Source organism: Notechis scutatus, chromosome 1 (genome assembly GCF_049901735.1).
Source record: "Notechis scutatus isolate UNSWTSFEM ecotype Mainland chromosome 1, rNotScu1.2, whole genome shotgun sequence".
NCBI lineage: Eukaryota > Metazoa > Chordata > Lepidosauria > Squamata > Elapidae > Notechis > Notechis scutatus.
Window position 1 is genome coordinate 79,962,678 of NC_142009.1, and position 18,855 is coordinate 79,981,532.

The 18,855-nt window shown below is 38.7% G+C and overlaps 1 long non-coding RNA gene across 1 annotated transcript; it reads right to left on the reverse strand.

Annotated features, from left to right (window-relative positions):
• Positions 1–11,049: 11,049 nt before the first annotated feature.
• On the reverse strand, positions 11,050–17,693 carry LOC148132880 (uncharacterized). The gene is made up of 3 exons (XR_015746962.1): positions 17,279–17,693; positions 15,779–15,906; positions 11,050–11,860 (listed from the first exon to the last, which is right to left on the reverse strand). It is a non-coding gene; the product is annotated as an uncharacterized LOC148132880 (long non-coding RNA).
• Between the last annotated feature and the right edge of the window lie 1,162 nt (positions 17,694–18,855).

Here is an 18,855-nt window from a genome sequence, read left to right on the forward strand (position 1 = left end):
CTATAATAACAGATGGAGTTTTATGCTCAACTGCCTTTTTTTTCCTAGTTGATCAAACTGGAAAACCAGGCTAGATGGAAATTTGCTGAAATTCAGATTTCTTCCTGCAGTTTTACAGATACTATATGTTATCATTCATTGATTATGTGAGGTCTCCCGTCTCTGACATCTGTTTGCTGCATATGGAGGATCTTTCTTTTTTTAAAAAAAATGTCAGTGTGTGATAGAATGCAGATGCATATCTGAAATAAAGAAAAAATAATATGTATAAGTGTGCATGTGATTATTAAGCTAATGATAGTTCGGTGTTACCAGATGACACAAAAAGGATAATCTATGTCTTTCTTCTAATCTCAGTATGCTAATAGCTCTCAGTTAGTTGCAATCTCTGTGTATTCTCTAATATAATTCTTAATTAACATTATGGCATCTGCATGTATCCAGGAGCCCATGTCTTCAATTGCTGTCCCTATAACCAAAACATGAAATAGAGAAATAAAAATGATATTGGCAGAAATCTTGTGAGATTCCAAGGGAGAACTTCTTATTATTACATGAGATCCTGTGAGTTCTCTGGGATAGATTCGGGGCCATTTTTTAAATTTAAAATATTAATTTACTGTAAGATATTCAACTCTTGAAAAACTTGCTGAAGACACATGTTCTTAGTTCAAGAACATAAATATTGAGGTATGGAGGAGAAACAGAATCTGAAAAAGCTGTTTCTCTAAGCTTACTCTCAAGCCCCCATAGCAAGGCATAATCAAGGAAGCCAGAATTTTCTAATTTCAATAAGATGTTTTAATGCAAGATGTTTATATTAAAGTACAAAATCTTATAAACTATGGCAAGAATTTCCAGCCTTAATTTATTAATGAGTTCATTGAGGCAGAGACATTTTTCAAACACTGAATCTTTTCTTCCTTGACTTTTTGTAACAAGACTGAGATGTCATTTATGAGGTAAATCCCAAAGGTTCTTTTTCAAAAGGCAACGGACTTTGTTTTCCCTTGAAGACATTTTCCTCCTCGTCCAAGCAACTTCAGTTCTGACTGAATGGTGGAGGATGGAAGGATTTATATTCCTTGCAGTCATCTGGTTGTTCACGCTCATTTTGAGAATCACTTGGAGATTTATCTGTGCCCTCAGGGTCACCTGAACAATGCAAATGGCTGTGGGACCTTCTTGGAACTGGTGAAAGGACTGTTGTAAACAGGAGGTAGTGTCATGTCCCTCCCCCTCTGATAAACCTCCAAATGGCCTCAACAACTCTCAGAAAGAGTGCTAATAACCAGATAATTGCAAGGAATATAAATCCGTCCTCCACCATTCAGTCAGTACTGAAGAAGCTTCTTGGATGAGGAATGAAATGTCTTCAAGGAAAAACAAAATCCAGTTGCCTTTTGAAAAAAGCACCTCTGGAATAACTATGACTTGGATGACTGAGAGTCTCCATAGACCTTCATGAGATCAGCTGCTAAGAACCCCCTATCCATTAGGCATTTATATCTAAAGTTCTTCCCAGTACTTTCTTAGCCTCTCCTTGTTCTCTCACAGTTATTTATTAAGTTCATGGTACCAGCAAATCCCTATGTATCGTTAAGTGACCTCCTTAGAAGTTTTCTGAAGAGAACACCCAAGTAGTCTTTAAGGCTACATTATATAGTCAAAGGTGGGGTATATACATAAGAAAGAAACATAGTCAATTGTGACTTCCATTTTATAATCCGAATCACGTTTTTAATTTGCCACTTTGGTATTTATAAATCCAAATGACCTAGAAATAAGCCCCATCAATCTTAATGTGATTTCAGCCCTAAACCATACTCTACATGTTTTAGCCCGTTCTAAACAGTAGGGTGCCACAAGGTTCTGTCTTAGACCCAGTACTCTTCAATATCTTCATTAATGACTTAGATGAGGGAATAGAAGGGGAACTTACCAAATTTGCAGATGATACTAAGCTGGCAGGAATAGCTAACACCCAAGAAGATAGGCTCAAGATCCAGATGGATCTTGACAGACTAGAACACTGGGCCGTATCTAACAAATGAAATTCAATGTAGAGAAAAGTAAAGTCCTACACTTAGGCAAGAAAAACCAAAAGTACACATATAGACTGGGTGAAACCAGGCTCAATAGCAGTAACTGAGAGGAATCTTGGAGTCTTAGTGGACAACCAGCTAAATATGAGCCAGCAGTGTGCAGCCGCCGCCAAAAAAGCTAATGCAATCCTAAATTGTATTAACAGAGGGATACAATCAAGATCAAGGGAAGTACTAATACCACTCTATAAAGCCTTAGTAAGACCACACCTAGAGTACTGCGTCCAGTTTTGGTCACCACATTATAAAAAAGATGTTGAGACTCTAGAAAAAGTACAGAGAAGAGCAACCAGAATGATTAGGGGACTGGAGGCTAAAGCACAACGAACGGTTGCAGGAACTGGGCTTGGCTAGTCTAGTAAAGAGAAGGACCAGGGGAGACATGATAACAGTCTTCCAATATTTGAGGGGCTGCTACAGGGAGGAAGGGGTCAAGCTATTTTCTAAAGTGCCTATAGGCCAGACAAGGACTAATGGATGGAAACTGAACAAGGAGAGATTTAACCTGGAAATAAAGAGAAACTTTCTGACAGTGAGAACAATTAACCAATGGAACAGCTTGCCCTCGGAAGTTGTGGGAGCGCCATCACTTGAGACTTTCAAGAAGAGATTGGACTGCCATTTGTCAGAAATGGTGTAGGGTCTCCCGCTTGGGTGGGGGGTTGGACTAGATGACCTACAAGGTCCCTTCCAACTCTGATTATCTGTTAAATCTGTTAAATCCTAAATGTGACTTCTATGTGTGGGTGTGCAGTTCCCAAAGCCTCAACAAGTATGGGGGGAAAAATCAAGGAATACGCTACTTTAGGTTCTTTTATTTATCCAGCCCTTATTGTATATCTCTTATTTTATTTTTCTCTTTTAAATTTACATGACAAAGCAAATGTAGTTCAAAAGGAACGTAGAAACCGTAGCTCTTGCCCAATGCTTGTGCCTCATGGATTCTAATTTTAAGTGAACCTCTCAATTTAGGTGGGGAAAGAGAGAAGAGTGAAATGGGAACAGCAAATTACTTCCTAGTGTCTGTTTATATTGCCTCATAAGAGCATGCCGGTGTTTTTTAAGCCAGCAAAGACGGAGGTGGAAGAGAGAAGCTTTTGTATCCATGGTCTGCTGGGTGCTAATTCGACACGGCAATAAGATGAAAGTTGGTCTCCTGCTAGTTTTAACATCAGAGGATTGGAATGTGACCTACTTAGCATAAAAGTCAAACAATTCACTTGCAATAGATTGCTTTTCACTTCTAGATCTGCTAAATAAATAGAAAACTAATTAACAGTGAGGTATGGCAGATAAAGCAGGTTTTAAATTCATTACAACACTGGCTAACAACTGCAAGAATCGGGAAGTAATACTTTGTCTGATGAATCTTCCTTTGCCTGGAGATAGAATAAAAATGTAGTCAATGAAGAACTCAGAAGTTCCTTCTACTTCCCTCACAGTTGCTCTTTACAGAAACCATTAGAAATAGCTATTCAGACCCCAGATATGTTTCATATTTTACTATCCACCAAAATCTTTACGAAGATTGTGATTCTTGTAGCACATGTACTATACATCTGTTCTTTCTTTAGTTTTATCAAATATGTTTCATGGTATTTTGTGGGGGGGGGGGTTCTGCAAGCTCTATCAATATAAGATAGATACTGTAGCTAGACAGACAGACAGACAGACTCACACACACATGCACACATTCTCCTGATAATGACCACATCCTTATCCTCTGCAGGAAATAAATATTTCCAACAATGTACCACATATAAAAAGTGGAAGTGATATGGACAGTCATTCCCTCTTACACACATTTAACTAGCTGGAATGCCAGATTTGCATAACCAGATTTGGCAGCATTAATTAACAATAAAAACAGTGTTTCCCCTTGTAAGTGTCAGTAAGATAATTATGTTACCAAGGTCACGGGAGTCATGTGATTTTGCTTTTGGGTGCATAATTAATGACAGAAATTTCCACACCAGGAAAAGAAGCTCAGGGTAGGTGGGATGCAGAAACCCACGTTACTAAGTTGGTGTGTGAGTGCTATGTGCAGAAATGTAGAAGGGATGTATGCATGTCGTGTCCCAGAAATTTTGTGGGACAGGTTTCATTGATATGCAAGAAACACCAGAACCATTTTAGATATTGGGTCCTAGGAATATTTTTGCCATGCTTCGCATAACACCATTTCAAGTACCCATTATAAAAGCAAAGTGCTGTACATAAATATGCATGAAAGATTACTATTGCCTTGAGATGATACTTAAAAGGGTCAAGTGTCTCTTATTCGTTTACTTGCTGAAAGACAGGAAAGTGAGTGCTCTACATCCTTTGACACAAACCATTTAGATTTATTTTACTAACTGCAATTTAGTTTTTCACAAGAGGTTCACATATGCTCATGGAGCAGTTTTCCATCCACTGTTCCATCCCAGGGTTCCAGGCTTGACTAAAAAAAATAAAAATAAGGGCCCAGATCTTCAGTTAAAGTGTGCAATCCAGAGGGGGTAGAATGAATAGGGTTGTTTTTATTTTATTTTTTTTAAATCTGGCTGGAAAACAACAGCGTTCCTCACATTCACTATCAGTCTTATCTCTGTCATGACTATTATGACTGCATAGTGTTTTTACCCCAACTCTCATGGGTGTAGTTCAAATAAATCTTTGCTCTCCTATCTCTTTTTATATTTCAAATCACTGTATGTTCTTGCATGTTTTCCTTATATGGGTAAATGTGACTCTGTGTCTAGTGTACAGGTTGTCCTTGACCTATAACAGTTTGTTTAATGACCATTCAAATTTTTGATTTGATTTAGATAATCAGAGCTGGAAGGGACCTTGTAGGTCATTTAATCTAATCCCCCCACCCAAGTGGGAGACCCTACACCATTTCTAACAAATGGCAGTCCAATCTCTTCTTGAAAGTCTCAAGTGATGACGCTGTTCCATTGGTTTATTCCATTGGTTGATTCTTCAAAGTTGCAGTGGCACTGAAAAAAAAGACTTATGACCATTTTTCACACTTATGACCATAGTCATAAGTCTCATGATTTACATTTGGATGCTTGACAACTGACTCACATTTATGACAGTTGCAGTGTCCTGGAGTCATGTGATCCTCTTTTGCGACCTTCTGACAAGCAAAGCCAATGGGGAAGCCAGATTCACTTAACAACCATATTACTAACTTAACAACTGCAGTAATTCACTTAACAAATGTGGCAAGAAAAATCATAAAATGGGGCAAAACTCACTTAACAAATTTCTCACTTAATAACATAAAATTGGGTTTAATTGTGGTCATAAGTTGGGGACTGCCTGTACTACAACCTATGGTCTCGAACACTTCTGGCTTTGTAGGTTTGACTGCTAATTTGATTGTAGGATAACCAAAAGTATTGAACAGATTGAAGACCGTATGAATCTCTTGACAAAGCCTGTTGAAGTCAATTATACATCTATCCATCTGCATATCAAGGGAAAAGAATTCAATTGAGGATCTTGTTGAAGTCAAGGTAGCATTTCTCCCAAAATCACTCTGGACGTTACTTTAAATAAGTGGTAGAGATTTCACCTCTTGAAGTTCTAGCTTTTGATTCACTTGTATGGAGAAGAGAAACTTCAGAGTTTTTCTGGTCTTGCTGTCTGTGTCCTGGAAGGCTGACAAATGCAATGAAAAGCTTTAAAAAGAGTGTGATAGCTCAAATTTCCTCAGTGACTTCCTCTGCAACATCTGTAAATAAGGATGTGCAGATCATTTTGATATCCATGTCAGTAAGGCAGAATTCCAGCTTGTCTGTGTTTTTCTTACTATTATCAATTAACAGTAAAATCTGTATCTCATAACTTCCTTAATTGCTTGACATACAAAGTTGTTCTCTTCCTGAATTCATGTTGCCGTTGACTTCTTTTTTAAAAAAAATGCCTATTTCCTGGATGAGACTCTTACATTAATTTCCCTGATGCAAAGTTTTGAATATATATTTCCCTATGTACGTGTTTTTTTCACTTTTCTACGTAATCCTGCTCCTATTTATATCCAACATCTTTTAGACAAGTATATTGTTTCTCAGTTGTGTTTTTGCAGATTGTTGTTCACAGGTTTCTCTAATAGACCTTTGATTAATTTTAGATTATTAGGACAAACAGGCAGAAGGCTAGCAGAGCGCATCCATGAACACCAACTAGTAGTCAAAAGACATGATGAAAACGCCTTAATTTCACAACACCTGGAAAGACTTAACCATTGTTTCACTGAGCATTTAGACCAAGCCAAGTCCAAAAATGTTAGAGAACTCCTGGAGGCCTGGCACTCAGACAAATCAGCCATCAACAAGCACATAGAGATAAACAATAGCAATGCAGCACTTTATGGCATGCTCTGGGCAGTTCATAATGTAAGCATTATTTGCATATTGCCCCCAACAATCTGGGTCCTTATTTTACCAATCTTGGAAGGATGGAAGGCTGAGTCAACCTTGAGCTGGTTAGGAATGAACTCCTGATTCTGGACAGAGTATGCCTGCAATACTGCACTTTAACCATTGTACCGGCAGTGGTAAACAACTTCCAGAGCTGGTATTCAGCAGGTTCTGACCAGTTCTGGAGAACCGGTAGTGGAAATTTTGAGTAGTTCAGAGAACCGGCAAATACCACCTCTGACTGGCCCCACCGCCATCTATTCTCTGCCTCCTGAGTCCCAGCTGATCAGCTGGGTCTTCTTTTGTTGCCCTGCACAGGAGAACGGAGCTGGAAAGCAGGTAGTGGGGTAGGGAGGGAATGGGATTTTGCAGTAACCTTCCCCTGCCAGGAGTCGGGAGGGAATGGAGATTTTGCAGTATCCTTCCCCTGCCACGCCCACCAAGCCATGCCACACACACCAAGCCACGCTCACAGAACCAGTAGTAAAAAATTTGAATCCCACCACTGACAACTTCTATATATCATTCAAAAGAGAGAATCAAAAAGCCAAAAAGGAAACAAAAAGACAAAACACCTCAGCACCCAGATGAGTAGAGATTAACATCAAGATTAACATTAGACCAACAATCAAAAAACAATACCCCAATCAAAGAACTGCCAAACAGCCTAACAGTAAGCGACAGCCTGATCAAGGAATCACCAAGATCATTCCCACCAGAACTGACAGGGCAAGCCACTAGAATATCAAATGAGAGCAAACCCCACTCCCTTCTAGCACTGATGATGTTACCTATTTTGGTAATGCAACATCTGCAAGAAAGCAGCCAAGCTCAGAGAGCACCAAGGACCCCATAATTTTAGTTTCAGTGTTACTATCAAGTCCGTTGTAACCAGATTGCACCAATCTTACCCCAACAAGATCCAGAGTGGATTTCTTTGGCTTCTTGTTTGGTGAATTCCATTTTAGGGAGACGAAAGAGTATGAAAGAAATGGAATCTGGATAAATGGGCACTTCCATGATTCCGGAATAGCAGAGACAATTTATCCTGAAGCAAAGGGTTTCTGACCACTTTTGTCCGATTTCAATCTCTCATGACAATTAAGAGTGTCTCTGTGTTCTATGTTTCATCTAGTTTAAGCCAGAATTCCATTTCCACGTAATGAGAGCCACATCACTCGTCATCCCCACTGTATTCTCTACAGATGAACTCTCATGAACCAGAAGCCACAAACAAAGAGCAAAACTACTATGGCATTTGACTGCAAGTTTGGAGAGCTTAAAGAAAAACAACTAAAAATGCTTCAATGTTCATCTTTTGATTGAGGAGCACAAAATGAAAGTGAGGGTTACCTACACTTTTCCCATTAGATCCACAACCAACCAGGAAGAAATGGGAAGAAAGAATTACTAAAAACTATATTTTGTTTCAAGAGTCTGTTTTCAGGGGGCTATTCGTTTCTTTAGAGAAATAATAATAATAAAAAGATTCATTCAGCCTAAGAACTATTTGTCAGCATCACCTATGTCAGTGAAAAGGACATAAGGACGAACTCCAGACTTGAACTGGATCATCAAATATAAAGTTGTATATAAAGAGTTGTCTATTGGCCTGTCCATTGAAATATAAAGAGTTGTCTATTAGCCTATCCTGCTAAATAGCTAGCACTAGTTAACTGTGACTCCAGCTAAGAACAAGGACCTTCAGGGTGCATGGAATGGCTTCTAAGAAACCATTATTTGTTAATTACTATACTTCTGTCCTACCCCAAAGTATATTTTCTTTGGGTGGTCAGGCAGAAGTCACAACAACACACAAGAATAAGGGCATTGCCCCTTAGCTCATATAAGGTTCAATACACTGCTGAGAATGTTCCCCCAGAACACATATATTTCTACCTACTGCACTGGTATATGGCAATGTTAACATGTAGCACTAAGTGTTTCTTTTGGCTTATCTTAATAAATGAATTCAACCAACTGTGGTTTATTTAATATGAACTAGTGAAGTAATGACAGCCCATTCTGTGTCTACCAATTAAAATTGTTATATATCCTAGAAGAAGACATGCTGCAATTTGAAAAACTTCTTTGCTGTGGGTGAGTATTAAGACACCCATTTAGGCTTTGTCCGGACAACTACAACTGTGAGTGTGGTTCTCGATTTTGTCAGAATCCTACAGAAGGATTCTAAATATTGAGAGAATCTCATTCTATTTCTTTTGCATTCCCACCATTCCAAATCTAAATACCCCTTTGTTCTACTCCCAAGCCTCCCAGGACAATAGCAGTGATATGTAGTATTATACAGTACACTGAAAAGCTAAAATAATCTAATAGGGAAAGCCTCAGTTGAATATTCCTTGGAGAAAGGAACATTATGAATGTCATCTTGAGCTTCTGAAAGAAAGGCATGTAATCTAAGAAAAATATCCTCTCAAAGCAAAGTATTGGACATTTCACTTTTTGCTATCCACCTTTTTTGGAAAATATGCATTGGCAGAAGCAGCCTTCATTAATTTACTTCATAAGTTTGCAAAGGTTATAAAAAAAGTAGAGTACTTATTATTTGTAGCTTTTGTTATAGGAATATGTTTCTGTGCATCTCTGTCTGTCTCAGTCTGCCTACTACTATCTCTATCTATCTATCTGTCTATCTATCATCTATCTATCTCAGAAATAAGTTAAGGATGGATATTAGGCTGTCTTATATTTTGAGAGCATGGGACTAGAAGTGGATGTGTATGCAATCATTTTGGCTGTTGGTATTTCAAAGTGTTGAATACATCAGACACGTACACTGTAAGAGACTAGAGTGATTTTTCCAATTACATTACATTACATTACAATTACATTAGTAGAAGCACTCTTCTCCAAACACATACTTGCAATTATCAACTTCTATCATTAGGTTGTTATAATGGAATGTGTGGGTGGCCTTGCAGGATGAAGGGAAGAGATGCTGTCTAGGAAGCAATCAGACAAGAGAGGGAGGAGCCCCTAGTCAGAGAAAGAAATTTAGGAAGGACCCACCCTAATGTGTCAAGCAGTTAAAAGTAGTAATGGGAAGCTAGTGCCTTTAGACTTGCAAGATTCTCACACCCTTACAATAAAGTAGAATTAGTTCACCTAGTTCTGTTTCCTGCCTTGTTTACCTGAGAGGGCAGGCAGTTATGCTGCCTGGGGGAAATCCTGGATTTTTGGTCCAAGATTTTGGAAGAATCTTTAGTTAAGAAAAAGTAGCTTAGAACAACTACAACTTGGTTTGAAAAACAGATTCTAGCAACTTTTTGAACAAGCTGGATATGATAACAGATAATCAGAGTTGGAAGAGACCTTGTAGGTCATCTAGTCCAACCCCCCGCCCAAGCGGGAGACCCTACACCATTTCTGACAAATGGCAGTCCAATCTCTTCTTGAAAGTCTCAACTGATGGCACTCCCACAACTTCCGAGGGCAAGCTGTTCCATTGGTTGATTGTTCTCACTGTCAGAAAGTTTCTCCTTATTTCCAGGTTAAATAAGATTTAACCTAAATACTAGACCCATTGTGTCTTCTGGCTGCCACTTGGTGTTCATGTATGCACTGTGCTAATTGTCCTGTCTGTCCTTTACAGACAGACTGGACTAACATCAGAAATAATATCAGACAAACAATTAAGAAGTAAACAAATCTCTAATCAAGGAACTATCAACTTAGACAATCAAGCTGTAAACAATAACCTAATCAAGGATGTACCAAGGACAAAACAACACACACACCCAACTTTGACAGGACAAGCTATATCAACAGAGAGCAAATCCCTCTCCTTTCTAGCACTGAAGATGCTACCTAGTCAGGTAACGAAATGACTGCAAGCAAACAGCACAAGCTCAGAGAGCACCAAGAACTTCACATTCCATCCAGTGGTGGGATTCAAATTATTTTACTACTGGTTCTGTGGGTGTGGCTTGGTGGGCATGGCAGGGGAAAGATACTGTAAAATCTCCAGTCAGAGGCGGTATTTGTTGGTTCTCCGAATTTCTGCTACCGGTTCTCCAGAACTGGTCAGAACCTGCTTAATACCACCTCTGATTCCATCCCTGATAAACATATATTCTCCTTTATTAATATTATCTCTACACAAGAACAATCCTATGATGCATTTTCCATTACATGGGTTTTGTATTCAGGATCCCTTGACTATCTAATGAGTTCCTTACTCAGGATACCTTTTTGTGTTTACTGTATCTGGTATGATGGCATCCACAGCTTTTTAAAAGCAGCAAAACTCAATTAGCAGGAATGTGTTTTACTTTTCTATACCTGAGATAAAATCCAACCGTGTTGTAGCCCAAGTGGAAAGCAAATTGTAACTAATCAAAAATACCTAAAATAGTGGCAGACTTATTTTCTTTATTATAAAAAACACACCTGTCAAGTTGCAGGTGTATTGAGTGCTGACTTCAAAATTTCAAGTGGTAAGGATATAGCCGTAGGCTTTTTTCTCTCTCCCCCACCAAATGTTACACATGACAATCCTGTAGCTCCTGTTTATTGAAGGTTGCGTAAGAAGAGGTAAATCTGAATTAAATTAACGCTAAATAATGCAGATTTATTCACACTCCCTATTTATCTCCATATAAGCAGTTGGAAAGTAGCTGAAGAGGTCTTCATCCTGCGTGGGATTGATTGAGGTTGAGAACAAATGAAAAAATGAATGAAATTAATCCAATGCATTAACATGTATCCACCTATGCTAAGAGACATTCATGCTTATTTATTTGAGTTTCCTTCACAGAGTTTTTCTGACCAAATTCTTTATCTTGAACAATTTATTATCAAGAGGGTATTATTATTAACCTGGAGTCTTTTCCTAAAGAATGAAAACATGTCACTGCTCCCACTATGTGATAACTTCACTCACTAATGAGACTGTCAACTGATGTGAACTTGAAGAGAGGTAATGATTTGATACATTCATTCTTGCACATAAAATTTGACCACCTGCCACTCCACCTTCTAGAACCAGGTTTTGGAGTATAAAGTGGATTTATACCCTTGAACATGGAAACAAAAACAAGAAAACCAACCAGGAACTTTTGTGTCTTTTGCACAAAGCTGCTACCACAGTTAGAGACAGAACAGGGAGAAAGAAAATTGCATCATCTTGCCAAATTGTCTGCCTTTCCAGCAAAATAATTAGGGGGAAAAATATTCAAGGACTCCATTTCCTGTTTCATGGAAAGGAAGACCACCTGATTTTTGCAGCTGCTTGCAGCAAACCTCCTTCGTCACATGAGCTGACATGGAAAAACTCTTGATGCGTTTTAGGGAAATGAAATGTTGACATCTCTGTCTCTGGAAGAAAAAAAAAGGGAAATGAATCTTACAAGCTTTCATTTTTTTGTGTTTCTTTCTGTCTGCTGGAGGAAATTTAAAGTATATATCAAACACGGGTTTTTGAGGGAGGCGGTAATGTTGGAATCCCATATTTTAACAGTTTAAAGTGGATCCTGTCATATGGGGACAACTTCTTTTGCTTTGCTTTTCTTTATTCTGTTCCCATTTTATACTGTCAGTAGCCCTAATTAGAGAGATTAAATGCTTCATCAATATATTGAGTTATGTAGTTGAATTAATCTATTTCCACTGAATAGTATCATGAAGTGGCGGGTTAAACCCACTCAGCTCCCTTTACTGTGGTGTGTCCCTAACCATACTAACTATTAGTGGATCATATAATAGGTTGCAGGCAGCGAAGCCCAGCTCCTACCAGTCACTAGGTTGCTCATTACCTGAGATCATTTACCTTCTTGTAAATTCTCTCTGTTGTACAGTATTTAGTCTCCTGGCCAGCTGGATTACTCCACAGGAACAAGAAATTTGCAATGGTCTCCTTTGGTTATTTGTTATCAGTATACATATACTAATTCTGAATACAGAGGATCCACATACGTAGTAGCTTTTGTGTGCCAAGTGTGTGGTTTTGTTCAAAAAGCGGTATTTGCACTTTAAATTACATATTTGGCACTGAAGAAAGAGATGGCTGTAGGGGTATTATGTTTCATTCTATTAAAATTTTTGATATGATAAAATTGCCATCTATTTCAAAATAGGTCTCACTATCTGATTCTCTCCCGCCCCCCTCCAAGAAGTTTTTGCCTAACAAAAGAAGCCATTTAGGTGCATGTATTTAAAGCAGAGATGTACAACCTGAATTTCCAGGACGTATGCAGCTCTGAAATGAGTAGTCGTGGGCTATATCAATGACAAGATTAAGACTCTGTTTTTCATGCATGATGATCCTGACACAGTGTGGCACAATACCAATTTTATACTTCATATTTAGTTTGGCACTTAGTCACTGCAATCAGCACATATCCTACCATTAGAATTGACAGAGTGGACTAAGTGCATAAATACATTAAGATTAATATTATGGCTTTGATGCAAAGCCCTTGTCTCTTAGTTACGTTCTATAAGGTAGCCCTTGACGTATTACTACAATTAGGCCCAAAATTTCCATTGTTAAGCAAGACAGTTGTTAAGTGAGTTTTGCCCCATTTTATGACCTTTCTTGCCACAGTTGTTAAGGGAATCAGTGCAGGCGTTAAGTTAGTAACAGGGTTGTTAAGTGAACCTGGCTTCCCCATTTGACTTTGCATGTCATAAGTTGGCAAAACATGATCACATGATCTTGGGACACTGCAACCTTCATAAATATAACCAGTAGCCAAGCATCCAAATTTTGATCATGTGACCATGGGGATAAGTTGCTTTTTTCAATGCCATTGTAACTTTGAACAGTCACTAAGTGAACTGTTGTAAATCAGGGACTACCTGTACTCACTAATCTTAGAACACAAGATGTTACAATCCAGATCATTGTTTTTCAACCTGAGCAAACATTGAGTGGATCATGGTTTCTAGAATTCCCCAGCCAGCTGGGAGCTGAATTCTACCCATCTTAAAATTGCCAAAGACTTGAGTGTGGACCCAGAGATAAGTGAAGATATTCAATTGACAAATGAATTCTCTTTCATTCTAAAGAAATTTCCACTTTTGTTCTGACCCACCCACTTTTTGAAGTTTGGCCTCTTAAGAGCTTGCCCAAAAGCCAAGTTTGACCCTTTATCCAGAAAAAGTTCATTTAAATGAATCACATAAATCATTTAGTTTAATTAATGTCATTTTTTGAGCCATGAATAATTCAAAAATAAGTTGAAGGGGCACAGACTTTCTCTGCTGCTCATTAAAGCAGTTCAAACTTTAGAAAGCTTCCTCGTAAAACTAAAAGGAGTCACTTCTTAAGAGAATCTATAGGGACTTTGAATAATAATAAGACTCTTAAAACAGCAGCACCTTTTTTTCCGAAATCCTGAAAAATGACAGGCTGCTTTGATGAAGAGCAAAGGTTTTGTGCTCACGTGAAATCCAGAGCACTTCTGAATCATTTTCAAAGTGTGAAAAGGGTGTGAATGACTCTATTTAAATGAATAACCCTATTCACTAGTTAAGCATTTTAATAATGTTTAATTGTACCTTGGTTCAGAAACAAATCTCAGGACAGCACTCATACATATTTGAAAATTATGTGACAAGATGAAATCTGAATGCACGTAATAAAAATAGAATACATTCGACAATAACTTTTAACATAACTGAGAATTTGATAAGATAAAATCCCCAAGTACTGTAAATACATAACCTACAAAAATGTTTTCTCTCGGAATCAAAAAGAATAGTGTTAGCACCAGACATAATTCCCAAGGTATGGGGCTACCTCAGAGAAGGTTTTCTATAAGGAGAATATTTGTAGTTTAAGATTAAAATGAGTGGTACTCTTTGAGCTTGGTTGTTTTCTTGCAGACCTTTCATTACCCAAACTAGGAAACACCATCTGTGTTGGTATGAAGGTTCTCTTTGTTCACTGCTTTGTCAAGATTCAGGTACATCCTCTGAACTTTGCTTTGTGTCTTCATGATGCATTCTGTTATATGTCCTCCTTTCAGAGCCCATTGCCCACCAGCTTGGAAAATCCACAAATCCAGAAAAAAGACTCATTTGTGACACATGTTTGGTAGGCTGAAAGCTGCATCTCAGTGTCATCAGAAAGAATAGCTTAGAAAAGGAGCAGGGATTTCCAAACCAACAATGATTTTGTGATGTTCACTGTTAATATCACTTTTCATTTTCTCTACCTCCTGTATAAACACTTCTTTTTGACCTCTCTAATATTATGAATACGTATTAACTTATTTCTCAGGATAATGCTTCCATTTTACTTCAGTATTCATATTTACTAGCAGAATATGTGAAGAATTCTCTCTCTTTGTTTCCATAGGATATAAGGAACCATATAGTGGAATTGGAGAAGCGGAATAGATACACCTCTTTAGTACTCTTTGTGTACACACACACACACACACACACACACACACACCTACTACTACAGTGGTCCCCAACCTTTTTTATGCCGCAGCCCGGTACCGGCATCAGCTGGGCACCGCGGCCCGGTACCAGCATCAGCTGGGCACCGCCATCTTGTTTTGATGAAAAAGTGCTTCCGGTGAGCTCACCGGAAGCACTTTTCATCAAAACAAGATGGCGGCGCGCGCTTCAGTGAGCTTTTCCGGGTAGAAATGGCTTTCTACCCGAAAAGCTCACGAGATGCTGGCGCCGCCATCTTGTTTTGATGAAAAGTGCTTCCGGTGAGCTTTCTACCCGGAAAAGCTCACCGGAAGCACTTTTTCATCAAAACAAGATGGCGGCGCCCAGCAAACCAGCGCCCAGTAGGATTTGTTCCACGGACCGGTATCGGTCCGCGGACCGGTGGTTGGGGACCCCTGTACTACTACACAGTAGTAATATTTGAAGGCAGGAAGGAAGCCCTATCATTTCCTTTCATTGGGAAGCATTAAATTTCTTCCTTGCTGGAAAAAAAAATTAATCCACTTCTCCTCAGTGACTGCTCTATAAAATCAAATCTTACCAAGCTTCAGTAGCTAGATTTTCAAGTAAGTCAAACCGAGGTGCACTGAACGGAAATCAACCCTGCCGTGTTAACTGGGCAAGACCTGTCTTTCTGGTTCAGCTGCAGAATTATGCCCTATCAGCTAGTCTGGAAGCTCTGTCAATTTCACAGATAACACCAAAGTTTAGTGTAGAGTTCAGTGGGGATTACCTCTGAGTAGATATAGGTATACATAGAATATCTGAGTACATGAGAAGGTAAGTTGACATTGACAGTACTATCTTGGGGTGCAGAGGGCTTACCAAAATGCAAGCAATCTTGCTCTTGGTCTCTTGTCTCTTTCTTCCAAGGTTCCACATGTCTTTACTGTAGGCTCTAGGAGTTAACTCTTGTTGGCCAAATTGATGTAAATGAAAGGATGAGAAAGTGACTGCGGAGAGAAAACAGGGGTCATAGGTTCCATGATCACTTCTGAACTGATTTTTTTTTCTGATGAAGAACAGGATAAAAATATATTCACCTATATAGATTATTGGGTGGAAAACTAGATGTATCTGGTTGTAGTTCACCTACAGGTCCTAAAATCTTTTACTGGTGACCAGTAAAAGACTGGCTACAGTGAAGTAATGGGAGTCCCACTTCAAAGTGTTTTAAATAAAGTGTAACTGTAGAAATCAATAATATTTTAAACGGATGTATGGCTGTTTGTATTGTAATATGGCAACTAAAACCATCTTAATTGTATCCTACTGGTCTTCTTATCTTTATGTCAATGTTTATCAAATTCTAATAAGGTTATTTAATAAAGTTCTGTCAACCAAAACTATGGAAATAAGTAGGTGTATGCACAAAACAGAACTCATATTTCATTTTGAGTGTAGAAGAAAATAATCCAACTCAAAAAGTTCCATCATTTTTTTATTATTTTCTGCCAGAACAAAACTTGAAATGCTTTGGATAGTCCATCTGTAAGACACTGTTGCTCTCTTATGTTTCACCCCTAGCATGTGCCGAACGCTAACTATTACAGAGATTGCAAAAAAAAATGGCTCAGGGCTCAATTTTTAAAATATTTTTTAAAAAGTATTAAAGTAAAACCTTACAAGAGGCTATGGTAACACAGTTTAGCAATCTATTTTTTAAAAAATGTTTCAATTAGCACTTGTTATCCAAAAAGCCCCCTTTAGAAGAGATATATTAAACAAAATCTTCTAGACTGTTCAGCCAAGTGATAAAACAACAGTGGGACCAAACTATTTAACATTCTTTTCAATTATTATATCCATCCCACAAGGCTTTCTTAATTTTTATTTCTATTTAATCTATTTTCTATTTAATCACCTTAGGTCACCCTACTGTAGTTATTTTTTTCTTCTTCTCCAGCTTTTTTTTTTTTTTTTTTTTGCAACCTGTCAAGTACAAGTCCAACCATGTTTACTACATGATATGACAACTTGTGCCAGTAACTTCCTAGGCTGCAAACATGCAGCTGTAACCAGCTCTTTTCTGCTTAGCCATGTGCTTAATTGCTTCTTTCCTCAATGCTCCACTCCCTGAACAGCCCATTCAGTCTAAATTAAGAAGACGTGCCTGGGCCATCTACTAAACGGGCTAGATTAGAAAAAAAGGGGGGGAACAAACCAGACTAATCCCAAGTCACAAAATAACAGCGAACTGATCTGCTCTGCATAGACACACAAGCATGCAACTGGAAGAGTCACACATATTTTGCTTCATGCTTGGAACAGTCCAAACAGGTGCTTTGAAATGAAGTGTTTGGGGTTTAAACCTTTTGCACATACCTATGAACGATGGCTGGACTTTCACTTCACTGATGGGTGGAGAATTGTCAGCCGAAGCAATGAAAACCAATGGTGGTTAAAGCCCTTCTCATGTCATCTGTAAAAGAAAAAGAAAGCCATTATTCCATATATTGCAACATAAATGTCAAACAATGCTTGCCCATCTTTTCATCAGGAAAGCTAAAGTGATTATGAGGCTTCACTGACCGCCCAGAGACGTATTCATTCAATCTGCTCTTTTAATATCATGTTAAAAGTTTTCACTTGGGATCCATTAAAGATCTGTGACTGCAGAGTTTTGGCTACTTGAAGTTCAGTATCAAAAGCTATCCATTTGTGTGTTTTACTGTTGCCTCTCAGAAAAGCATAGCTTCCTATGAAAGGAGAAGAACATTTTTACTGCTAAATGCAAGGGTTTCTCCTTCTGTGCTGCCAGTAAGTGTTGGGTACAACGCTGACTTTGGGGAGGTGGTTTCCGCAGGCTGCAGTCTATGCACAGAACTGACATCATCATCTTATTCTTAGCAAACCTTCATAATAAGGACAAGAAAAAGCAACCTCATCTCAGAACAGGGGAAATTCCAGCAGAAATGGAAAGTGTAATTTTTCACTTCGCACTATTTTATTTTCAGGGGATTTTTAGTGATCGCTCTAGAGCGGGGGTCTCCAAACTTCAACTCCCAGCTATGCTGGCTGGAGAATTCTGGGAGTTGAAGTCCACAAGTATTAAAGTTTCCAAGTATGGAGACCTCTGCTCTAGAGTTCCAGGGAATTGTGGCCTGCTTTGGGTCCAACTTTGTAATAAAAACTCCTTGGAGTTTTCTATCTAGCCACGGAGATTGTCTCTGTATTGAAGGTAGCTGCAATCTAAGTTGCAAACTCATGTACTTTTTTTTTTTTTTTGAGAAAACCCACTAAACAGGGGGACCTGTGTCCAGAAACCAGCACAGAGAAAATACAGCTTGCTCTACTATAGACATTGGCACTTTTGAAGGCAAACTTCATCTTTTTCATCCCTGATGTTGGGATGTCGTCCTATGCCTTACTCAAGTTTTATGAAAGGCCCACCAAAAAGTAGCAGTGGAGAGGCATTTTACCCAAGGTCCTATCAAACCTAATGTCATTCTTGATAACCTCAGGTCATTTAATTAATTATGTTAAGGATTTATTCTGCCATAGGTATTCTGCCCTATACCAGGGGTGAGTTTCTACCGGTTCTGTCCACCTCTGTAGAATCGACAGCTCTGAAGAGCAGCAGACATAGAACCGGTTCTATGTCTGCTGATGTTTTTGCCTACACGCCCACCCGGGCTCTTACCTGATCTTTATTTCCTGATTTTTCAACTTCAGCTGCCGAACGAGTCACAGCTGCAGTTTAAAAAGCAGGAAAAGAGGGCTGTTTCAAAGGCTGCTTCTCGGCACACAGCATGCTCATGATGATTTACAGGAGCGCGGCTCACAGCGTGCAGGGAAGCTCGTAAATCCCGAACTGGTAGTTAACCCTGTCATATTCCACTCCTGCCCTTTACTAATAATGTAGTGCTATGTTGACGAAGAGCTACAACTGAGAAGTAGAA